The sequence below is a fragment of the Hemicordylus capensis genome, chromosome 4, assembly GCF_027244095.1.
Source record: "Hemicordylus capensis ecotype Gifberg chromosome 4, rHemCap1.1.pri, whole genome shotgun sequence".
NCBI lineage: Eukaryota > Metazoa > Chordata > Lepidosauria > Squamata > Cordylidae > Hemicordylus > Hemicordylus capensis.
Window position 1 is genome coordinate 17441837 of NC_069660.1, and position 12209 is coordinate 17454045.

A 12209-nucleotide genomic window follows, 5' to 3' on the forward strand; every position below is an offset into this window, starting at 1 on the left:
GGTGATTCCTTATCATCATGCACTGTCAATTTAAATAGCTCTCAGATTTTGCTCTGCTGGTTTGCCAGAGAAACTCAGTGGAAGGTAAAAGTATTTCACGTTGTTGCTTTAATAAAATAAAATAAAATCCCAAATATTCAGCAGTGAGGAATTTAACTGCTACTTGGGCACCGGGGAGTAAGTAATAAGGGTCAGAGCTTTTAGAGGTGTGAAATATGTGTGATAATTCCATCAGGCAGAATCTGATTCTTCTGTATGAAGTGTTTGCTGGTGTGGAAGGCAGGCGAGCAGGACACTTGAATCAGATTCCAAAAACATGATCAAAACATGAGATGGAGACACACAAAGTTACTATGACCCCATTCAGACGTAGCACCCAATCTCAGTTAAACAAATCTGTGGTTAAGGTCTTAACCCAATAATCGTGATGCAGATGACTGAGCAACTCTAGTTTTGTTCCCTCCAGCTGCTGGCCAGCATAACCCCTCCCTCTGTATGCCCAGGCTCCATCCCAGCAATCTCCATTCTGGTTGCATTGCCAGACTATGGGCATTGGGTCAGTCACTCAGCAACTATTGGCGACAGTATGAAAGGGGGCGTGCTCTGCGCGATCATGTCTTCTCGGCATTGGCATTGATCCCCTGCCTTTGGCAGAGGCAAGATATATTAACTCTTTCCTGCCACTTCTTATAGCGGTGGCTTTCATGGAATTCCTAAGCTACACAGCTATGCATATGCACAATTAGTGATACCCCAGGATGGCAAGGGGATCTTCCAGATGGGAAAGGTACCGTGGGGGAGAAACACAGAAGGCTCACTGAGAAATGGGAAAGTGAGGGTGGTGGGTGGGTGGGTGGGTGGATGAGATAAGGGACGGTTCATTTGAGTTCATGCTGTGACATAGCTGCACAGCTTCTACCAGAGTCTAAGGAAGATCTCATGCATAGTAATTGCCGCGGGTGGTAATGGGACCTGTTACCTGGCCAGGAAGGCAGCACCTGGCAATGCCAGGTGAGTGCCACTTTTGGTCAGGAGAATTAATCTGGATACAACACCCCCTAGTTTAAAGAGTAGGGGAGGCTTGATGGAATTAGTGCAGGCTCCCTGGATTTGAAAGGGCAGTAATCAAGACTCTCTTCAGCAGGGACTGTTGTACAAACCCATACCCAAACATTGGAAAGAAGCCTACAACCAGCAAGCAGAATATCCCTAGGGGGAATCCACTTGTAGCACTGCTGCACATAGGTTCCAGTCTGGATGGTTTGACAGACTCAAGTGAAACATCCAGAAAAATGGTTTGTCACAAAGATCCCTGCACACCCTTGGGGGGTGTGTGTCTTCTTTTAATCTCCCTTGAGTAAAACAAGTAAAACAAACTGGAGGAAGGGACTTGGGGCCCCCTCTCTCCCTCCCCTGTGGAAAAAAGATTGGACCCCTCTCTTCCCACCTATACTGAGGAAAGCTAGACTTAACCTGGTGATCCTGCCTCTGTCTGTTGGGGACTTCTTTTCACACATGCACCCATTCACAACAAAGCAAAGTGGCTGTGATTGGCCACAACCTCAACGGGGTCATGTTCTTCATGCTCTACTAGCTTCCTCAGGCAGATAACAGCTTAACCCTTTCCTCACTCTGCTCCTAGCTTTGTTATAATTATTTTTTATTTAACGTTTTCTGACATTATTTCAGAAACATCTTTCCCAATTCACCCCACATCCCTCCCCCTGACCCCTGAGCCCAACCTTTCCTCTGCATGCCAGTCTTTGCGTGCTGCATGAGCTGATGGGAAATGAGAAAAGGAAGGAAAGATAAGAGGGGAGGAGAAAGAGGGAGGAGAGCAGAAGGGGAAAGAGGGGAGAAGAGAAGGAATACACACTGTTGCACCAGTAGATGTGGGTAAATCAAAAGGGTTTTCACACGGTGCTGGAGCAGATCTCCCATGAGACCAGGGCTGCTTCCTCTATGAAGTGCAGCAAGGAGGAGAGGGAAGGAGAAATGGTGAATATGGCATACGAGGCCCCCTCCTTATTATCTGCAAAGCTGTTAACCTTTCCCCATCTTCTTCTGTCTATTTTGTTAGGCTTCTTAAGGAGACAGGAGAGAGAGCCATCCAGTTCAGTCCTTTCCCTCACCCCCTTATGTTCTCCTCTCCCCTTTCGAGCAAGCAACAATGGAACAGTCCAGGTCAGGGAGAGAGAACTGTCCCTCTTACCTAAGAGGAATCCCATTGAACTAAAACATTTACTTCTGCATAATCCCCAAAGGGGCTAAAGGTAAAAATAAAATAAAATTATTATTTAAATCTGTGAACCCCCCTGAACAGTTACGAGGGGGGTGGGTGGGTTCAGCTCGAGGCCGGAGTGAACAGGGGGTGGTTCGGTCTGACCTCGAGCCTTCGAACTGAACCGGCTTGATGTTGAACCTTTGAATGTTGAGCTGGTTCCGCACATCCCTACTGCGTTGGCACAATTTTGATATATGAGCAAGACATATGAGAAGCTCAGACAGTGCAGCAATAGGGCTACTGCAGAATGAACGATTTAAACTGCTTCTAGTGCAGCACTCCTCTATATTGTTTCCAGAGGAAAGAGAAATGGTTTAAAGTCATTCCACAGCCGTGTCATTGCTACACCATTGGGACTGCCCTTGTACAGTTTTGTACAGCAGCCCTGATGGGTCCCAACTGTCAATAGAGGGCTGCCTGTCATGTCAGCCACTGTCTTAAATTTATTTTTAAAATGTATACCCGTTTTGTTTTTGTTTTTTGCTGTAAAAAGAGGGACAAATCAGCTTGCTAAGATAAGTTGACATTAAAGAAAGGCATAAAAACAGACAATTGGAAAAATCTGGAGCAAATGGATATTCGTCTAATGAGTCTTGGTGTTTCATTGTAGATTTCTTTTAAGTATTCAAATACTATTGCCTTTATTGCATTCTCATTTTAATGTGCATCAAGTGTCTGCTGAGTTGAAAAAGTAGAACTACAGGGTTTTTGTGGAAGCAGCCCTCAGAGACATATTTTCAGGAGGCACAGTGGGCTTCAGAGGCAACTCATGAAAATCACACCCCTCCCCTCTTTTGCAGGAGGGAGAGCATTAGAGGCTCTGCATTAATGGCTCAGCGTTAGTCTGGATGTCAGGCACAGCTACATTACTCAAGTCCTAATCTGAACGTCAGCCTGTGAGGTCATTCACATGACTACAAGGAGGTGGCTGGGGGAAGGCAGGATCTTATCTACCTTCCCCCAGATGACTGGTTGCCCATCAGAACCCTCCTCCCACACACTCACACAAGCAGCGAGGTGGTGATCCCAGCAGCGATTGGAGGGGAAGCAAGCCGAGGCTACCAGTCGTCCCACAATGCATAGCATCAGCAGCATGGTGCATTGGGAAAGCTTTGTGATGTATGGCCATTCCTTCCCCAACCCCAGCATGATGGCTGCCAGCAACGGCTGGCAAGACAGTGACCCAGCAACAAGAGAGTGGGGTAGGAGGCACACACTTCTACTTCACTTTAAATGTAGGTGGACAATCAGGGCTACCCTGGAGAGGAGTGGTGGGATCGGGAGCAATCCTGGGGCCCCAGATGACCATCCCTACCACAACTAGGCCTGTCTAACCCGGTCAGGCTGGTAGTGAGAATGGGCTCAGTATATTTAATTGCTTTCACACTTGTTTACTTCTTTTTGTAAGATTTCTTTTCATTTTTAGGATGCTCTCTCTTTGGTTTTGTGCTTAGCACGTTCTGTCCCTTTTTTCTTTATATAGCCTGTGACTTGTGTAATTGTTAACACCCACTGTCACCCACTTTCCATGGTTTTCCTTGCTCCCTCCCTCCTTCCCTCTCCTCATTCTTTCAAATTGTTCTCTCACCCTCCTGCCCACAAACTTCCAGTTTTCTTGGCTGTGCCCTGTTTATTGACACGAGGCAAAGAACCTCCTTTCAGAACCTTCCACATAGGCACTCTCGCTCAGCATTCCAAAATGCCCGCTCACCCTTAATGGGAGTTTGAAGAAGCTCTGTGCCTATACATACATTCTGTTAGCAGTCATCATTATATTAACAGAGATGGCAATTTCTACATATTCTGTGCATTCCATAAATTTGTGGGGAAATTCACATTTAAATGCATAGTCTGCAAAACATTATCACACCCAGTGTTTGGACAGAAATATGTTACTAAATGCATGCTAAAATGTGAGTAGACTTTTATATTTTCTCTGGCTGTGTCTACTGAAACAGCCTTTAAAACCTCTGTTTCATACAAAGCTAGGTAGGGTGGGAAAGCTTCTAAGTTCGGGGTGGGGAAAACAGACAGAGGCTACTGTGCATTAAATTCAAAGAGAGGAATTTTATTTTAAAATAGTTCAATGGAAAACGGTAGTTCTCTTGGAAAATTTAGTACTAAACAGCAACCATATGAGCACAAGGAACAAATGAAAAATGAGAAAAAGACATACAATCTAACCTGCACCTAATGTTGTGCCTTAAACTATAGTCCTTACCAGGATTTTTCTTATTTTTTAATTATTATTATTTTACATTTTATATCCCACTCTTCCTCCAAGGAGCCCAGAGCAGTGTAATACATACTTAAGTTTCTCTTCACAACAACCCTGTGAAGTAGGTTAGGCTGAGAGAGAAGTGACTGGACCAGAGTCACCCAGCAAGTATCATGGCTGAATGGGGATTTGAACTCGGGTCTCCCCGGTCCTAGTCCAGCATTCTAACCACTACACCTCACTGGCTCTTAAACCAATTTCTTCAGTGAGCATGGCTTTTTGCCTTTCTCAGCTTCAGGTTTTGATCATTTTTTCCAGCAATGGAGGTTCAATTCCAGACTGTTCCTTCAACATCTTTGAGGGTGATTCAGGTCTCAACAGAGTTTTCAGCTTAACTCTCCCAGTGATTTTCCAGCTCTAATTTCAGGAGCTCTTCTCAGCTCATCTCTTCAGGCTCTCCAAGACTCCAACTCCAGCTCGAGCTGTCTTCAGCACCCTCTGTTCAATTCTCTGCTGCAGGCAAGCTTCCTTTTATCCCCACCCCTCCAAATTTCTCTAAACCAGCCAATCAGGACAAATCAAGTTCCCTCCATTATTTTAAAACATATCAAATCAAATCAAACTCTCTCTTCCCTCCAAAGGTTAATCAGTAATGCCCTTTCCCCTCCAAAAACAAATAGTAGAACAGAAGCTGTGAACTTTTGGCCTCTGCACAGCTTTTTAACACTGAACAAAGAGAGTAATCAAATACATATGCAGTATAGAAATCTGTAACACAAAAAGAGGAGGTTCAGGCCTCATTCTTTCACATACCTTAATACACACTTGATCATGAAGTCTTTTTACTCTCTGTGAAATTGATGTGCCTACCTATGGCCTTATTTGCAAGATCGGTTTTCTTGGGATACTTCCTTAAATCACTTCAATCTCTGTTGCTTAAAAAAAAAAGATGTTGAATGGGTGAATCAGAATAAAAATAAAATAAAAAACCAACCCTCAAGTGCTCTTGATTCAATCACTTCTCTTTCATCCCAGGATAAATGATAACTAGTGGGTGAAGTGGTGTGTTTTTGGTGGGGTTTTTTTTGGAAACACAAGTATCCTGGCTGTGAATTGTATAAAACAGAGCTCAAGGAGAGATGGCTGAACAACCCTGGACTTCTTTGTCCTTATTGAAAGCGCTTATTGCCTCAGGATAACCATCTCTCATTTCCTTGATTGTATAAAGGTCTACAAGGAACACATGGACATATGCCATCTCAATCATTTTTTCTTTTTCTTTTTTGCCTGGAATGATCTCTTCCATGCCTGTTTCTGTAGCTGTTTTGGGAATGTGCCATAGTTAGAGCATAGGTAGAGCATCTGCTTTGCATGCAGAAGGTCCCAGGTTCCAGCCCTGGCATCTCCAGGTAGGACTGAGCATGGGGAAGATCCATGTCTGAAATTCTGGAGAAACAGAGTAAATAATACTGAGCTAGAGGTACCAATAGTCTGATGCTGTAGAAGGCAGCTTCATATGTTCGTATAATCTTCTAATGATTTCTGAAAGTGCTAGAAATGTTATTATCCTTATGGAAGTGTAACAGGAGCACCTGCAGGAGGTGAGAGGGAGATACTGGTAGACTCAGGGTCACTCTCAGATAAGTTGGTTTCCCCCAAATCTTAAGAAAAGTCCTAAGGGTTAAAACAACAACAACAACCAACAACAGCCCCAAATGCCCCAAGTGTAACTCAATGGAGCAGAATGTTTGTGGACTCAGAGGGCAGTTAAGGGGCCTAAAATGTTTCAGAGTAATTACAGAACAGAGATAATGTCTATGGAAACATCCCAACATAAAAAGCCCTAAACTGCCCCTATGTAACTCAGTGAAGCAGAATGTTCACAGACTCTGAGGACACTTAACAGACAACTAAGCGGGCAGAGCCAATGAAACTCAGTGGTGAGGAGAAGGGAAGGAGTTCTTGAAGAAAAAGAGTGAGAAATGTATCAGCTTGAAGAATACTCCCTCAAGACAGCCACAACCCCTCCTGCTTCTGAGAGGGCAAGGTGTCTAAAACTTTCACCATGCTCAGGCACAGGCTCAGGTAACATATGAATACCAGGGATATATTGCCACATTTTGTTTTGGGTCCATAGTTGTCTACATGAATATGTGTACCTCTGATGTGCCACACTGGCAACTGTGGCTCTTGCTGGCCCCACAGCTTTGATTGACCCACATGGCTAAGTTAGCACAACCTCCTGGAGTAGGTTGTGGTGCGTTCACAAGGCCACATATTTGTCTGCTGCACAGTACATCAGTTATTTCTGAACCAACATGTTGATGTGCCAGCACATCAGTACATATGATCATGCTATATAATGGCTGTCACTGATTAAATAATTTTAGTTGATTAATCACCTGCCTTTTAATTGATTAAATTTAAATAAATTTACAAAAAAAAACCCCTTCAACATAAGTGCCTTTTTCAAACCCTGATGGAAGTGTAAGATAACATAATTTAATAAACAAATTACCATTCATATTTAGAAGGAAAGGCCATCATTAATATTTCATTTCCCATCCTTTATTATAGTTAGGATTCTACCCAATTTTCTCTAATTTCAATAGTCACTTCAGAAGTGTTCACCATGCTGGATGTTTGCATTGTTTCAGTGCTTTTCTTTCCCTCACTGCTGCTTCTTCTCAGCAGTTTTTTCAGAGTTCTCAGTCCTCTGTCTCAGTTGCCTACACTAAACTGATTGGCCATGGCGACCCATCTGATTTTCTTTATTAGCATCTGTTATCCTCTGTCAGATGCGACGTTGTGATGTCATTGCCAAAGTCACATGGGCGGACACAGTAAATAGGATCAATTGGTAGTATTTGCAGAAGAAGCCAAGGGCTGTCCGGGGAAGAACAAAGAGTAGCAGAACTGAAATGACATGAATGTGTTTGCAACAAGTGTCTCATATGGGAGGCACTTTTTGACTTGAATAAGTACATGAAACAAGGTTAATAATTTCCACTCAGCCCTAATTAAACACACCAGAACAAACAAACAAAAAGCTACAAAAATAACCAGGTGGATCCTGAATGTACTGTTTCACTTATTCTGATTTGTCCACAAATTAGACTTAGAAGAGATCTCTACAGATTAATCAACTAAAGTTTTTGTTGATTAATCCTCTGATAAAATCTTGCAGCCTTGGAAATATATGAAATGCAAAGGGGAAGAAAAGAAGGGCACAGCATATATCTTTTCTCCTTTATTTCAATTGAGTTCATCCTTTAGATATCAGAGTGCAGGCTTTTATTAACAAAAGGCAAGAATTCTCATAGCAAAAGACATGGAAGAAGCTAAAAATCTATCATTACAATGAAGACTGACTGAAAAGAAAAGATGTTCTTTTCTGGGACCCTGGGGAGCTCAAGCAGCAGGGGAAGGAGAAGGGTTTAATTCAAAAAAAGGGAGAAGAAAGGGGCAAAGCTTCCTTGGATGTTAGGAACCCAGAATATATGAGGAAGACTCCTTACATTCTAAGGAGTGCAGGTCAACATTTCTATCAGTCAACCAATGAAGTAACATTCCTAAGAAGTAAACCCACCAAATTGAGTGAAACTTCATTCAGAGTAAACATGCTTAGAAAGTAAAAGGAGCTATGTATACTTCTGATATATATTTAAACATGTATGGACCACAACAAAATGTTGCAGTATATCCCTGGTCTTTGAAGGGTGGGGATGGTGAATGTTGTCAGTTTATTGTGTGACTCTGTGTGTGCATGCAAACATGGAATGATCAGCAGATTAACAAATTCAGTGCACAACTTTCCACTCTGTTCCTCAGGAGAGTAGGCACACACACAATTACTTTTATGTTATTGGGGGTTGGGTAACTCCATATCAAGAGCTTAAAATTGTCAACCCGTTTCCCCCTCAGAAACACAAAGCTATGGAATGGCTAGGGAGAATACTAAAGAGTTTTAGACAACTCTCCCCCAACAGAGGCCAAAGGGGTTGTAATTGTCTGAAGGGAATATTCTTCAAGCTGCAAAAATCCCCACTATTTTTGTTCAAGCCCTCCTTATTTTATTTATTTATTTTATTTAACATATATACCGCCCAAAAGCTGTGTCTCTGCATCCTTCCCCACTTCTCACCAGTGAGTTCCATTAGCTCTGCCCACTTAGTTGTCTGTTAAGTGTCCTCAGAGCCTGTGAACATTCTGCTTCATTGAGTTACATAGGGGCCATTTAGAGGTTTTTATGTTGGGATGTTTCCATAGACATTGTCTCTGCTCAGAAATTACTCTGCAACATTTAAGCCCCCTTTGGTTATTTCTTCAGATTTCTTCAGATTTTTGTGAAACCAACGAACGTACCCGTGAGTTATCCTTATGCACCGGTTATGTGTCCACAAGAGAAATAACTTTTCCAGCTCTTTCAGAAATAGGTATAAGATGATCAATCATTAGGCAATCCAAAGACAATTAGAAGATTTTTTTTCACTTTTAATTTTTGAAGTCAGATGGGGGGATGTGAGAAGAGAAAGAAAAGATTGCCTAACAAGATTCAGGCCTTTGGCAAGTGAAGACATTGGGGAAGGCAAACAAGCATATTTCTTGTCACTGTTTTGTTCTCCAAATTGGGAATAAAAATGATGGATAATTGAGTTTTTCATAAACACGTTTCTCTAAGTCAGTTTTTTAAAAACCTAAAATCCTTTTGCCTCCCTTGGCAAAGAAAGAAGCAATGTGTTGTTCCATTCAGGAAACAATCTGCCCACTCATCTTGAATTCACTGGCAACACACACACACACACACACACACACACTCACCATAGTTGAGATTTCAAGTCTGACTGAACTCCTTAAATTCCCTCAAACAAAAAACTGAGGGGGGGGACACAATAATTTATAGCAAGGACCTCATTGTCTGCCATCCTGGCACCTGCACGTTCACATATCTGTGGTTGGTCCTTATACACCTGGCCTCATTTTCTGTGGATCTAAAAATAGTTGAAATTTGCCTACCCATGGTTCCTAGGTGGCCAGAAATGACCTCAGAAGGAATTTCCAACCACTATTTTGCTGAATGGAGCCATTTTGTGGCTTTCTTTTAAAAAATGTTTTTCTTGGAAAATTGGTGGAATTGGGGTTTTGGGGGGCATTGCTGACAGCTGGAGACCTGGAGGGCATGGTACATTCCCGTATTGCTTTTATTTCTGCCTTTTTAGCCTTTTAAAGCCTTTTTTGACCTCCAGGAACCTAACCCCCAACTCCCATTCACTCAAGGAGGCAATTTTCACGATCACCCAAAAGCGGGCTAAGGGAGTCTAGCCCGCTTTGGGGCAATTGTGTGCTGCAACAGGAGCCACGCAGCTCCCAACAGCTAACCGCTCTAAATACCCTTCCCCTAAGATGAGGTTAACAGAGTGTGAGCGCTCCGTTAGCCTCCTCTTTTAGCTCGTGTGTTGCAGTGGCACACGATAACACATGATTAGATCCCTGACCAGGAGGCTGCAAGCAGCCTCCCGGGCTCGGGGGTCTCTCCAGGATGCCCCACGCACTCTCGCTGGGCATCCTGGAACTTCCAGGGGCCGCGCGACCCAAGATCCCCACAACCCCTGCTGGCTCTGTGACAGATCTGGCAGTTGTGTGGGTGGCCAATCCGTCTGCCCAGGATTGTAGGCTTGATCATCTGCAGGGAGAGCGCGCTAAGCCTGATCGTGAGAATCGCCTCATTGTCTTGTTATCTGCGGTTTCATTATCTGCGGTTGTAGGCAAAAATGGAATCCCTGCAGATAATGAGGGCTACTTGTATGCCTTGAATACTCTCTCTATTTTGATATTAGGCAGTGGATAAACTAGAACTTGAAGATATCAGCAAAGCACCATTTCTGAACTGGTGCAGGAACAGGTGAAGGAAGAGGAAATTTCAGGAGCAGGCAAGACTGGAGACATAATCTTGGATGTATACCAAGTCAAATTATAAAGAGGCTGTGCAAAAAGGCAAGTGTATCACCTAGTGTTCTGCAACAGAAGACCAATTTGATTTGGAGCCTGTCTTCTAAGTTGAATCTGATTTGATTGGGTGTTTTGGCTGGCTAGTCCCAATTGATTCAGCCCAATTTGAAGGGAGCACTTTAAGTTTGGCTGATGCTTTGACTAGGCTTGTGCATTTCGATTTGGGTACAAAATGATTTGTGCCCGAAGATGGCAATTCCGGAGGTTTTGTAACCAAGACAAAATCAAGAATTAAAAAACAGAGATTTTTGTTTCCAAATCGAAATGACTGTGTTTCGGACAGAATGCTTTTTTTCTTCGGAAAAGCATTGCAATTCAAATTGACTTCTCTGACTCTCTCCACCCTAGCTGAGGCACTAAGTGATTAGCAGACGATAAGATATGCAAAAAGCTGTTGAGCATGAATGGTTTAGTGTTGTATTCAGTGTGATTGAAATGCAAACTGACCTTGCAAATGGTTTTGGAAGACAGGATTTTGAGACAGAAATACCCATATATCTTTGGGAGTGCAATGCAATTCCAAAGCTCTTGCTAAAAGCCATGGTATAAATTGTGTGGAGAAGCTTTTTGAGAAGCTGGTTAGGAAAGTTTTGAAATTACACAGGTTTTTCTTTCCAAAGGTTTAGAAAGAATCTCTTGACTTGTTCAGGGGTCTTTTGAAGAGCTATTTTGTTTTTCTTCTGATTTTTATGAGTTATAGTGGTGTCTAAGTTTTGTTACCCAAGTTGAGCAGTCTAATGTAATTTAGGCCACAATGTAATTTGGTGGGACATGATGTCTAAGCCAGGGGTTCACAACTTTTGCATTGCAGGGACAGGTCATCCACATGGGACTACAGGAGACAAAAGGAGGGGGGTGGGAAATACCCCTGTCAATCTATTGACATCTCCAGGAATCTTAGTTCCTGGAGTTAGAATCCCCCAATCCCTCTTCTCTCTTTTTTGTAACCATGATCCATGGTTTTCCACTATCTTAAAAGCAGTGATGATAAATATCAACAATTCTGAACAGTAGGCTTATTTGTTTGGGCTACGGCTCACTCCACTTCAGTTAAATGAACATTTGAAGCTATTCCATAGTACCAAGGCAGTTCATTGGTCTATCTTGCTATCTCAAATGACCTGTGGTCACTGTTCCATGGGGAGGGAGTGTTTTTATTGAAAGATTGCTTAAATCCACAAATGGGTTGTGCTGCTGTGCAAGTGTCACAGGGAAAGGCTCACACCCGCTGCAAAATTCTCAAATAACTGAGCCAAAAAACTAAGTGTCGTTCATCATTCTCTTCACTCTTTCAACTTGTTTATGTGGGGCTTCAGGGGCAAAACAGTGGGTCGGGTGGCAGTGCCCCAAGGGTGGTGCAACCAGATTCCAAACAGGGCAAATGGCTGATTTCTTAGGAATGTTTGAGGTTTACATGTCTTTAGCAATTTTCCCCATAGACAATAATGGAGGCTTCAGAAGCCCCATAACTCCACTGGGGGGGGCACTGGGATGGCCCAAAGCGAGTGGTGGTATAATGCACAGAGGGTGCCAACCACTCCCCTGGATTGCTAACCCATTGGGGTACTGGGCTTTTCTGTTTCTGAGGTGTTGAGTTTAGATTCTCTGGTAGCAAATGAGATTTTAGATGAAAAACCATGAATCCACTCTCATGTGCTACTAGAGAATCTACTCTCAGAACACCTCTAGAACAACAAA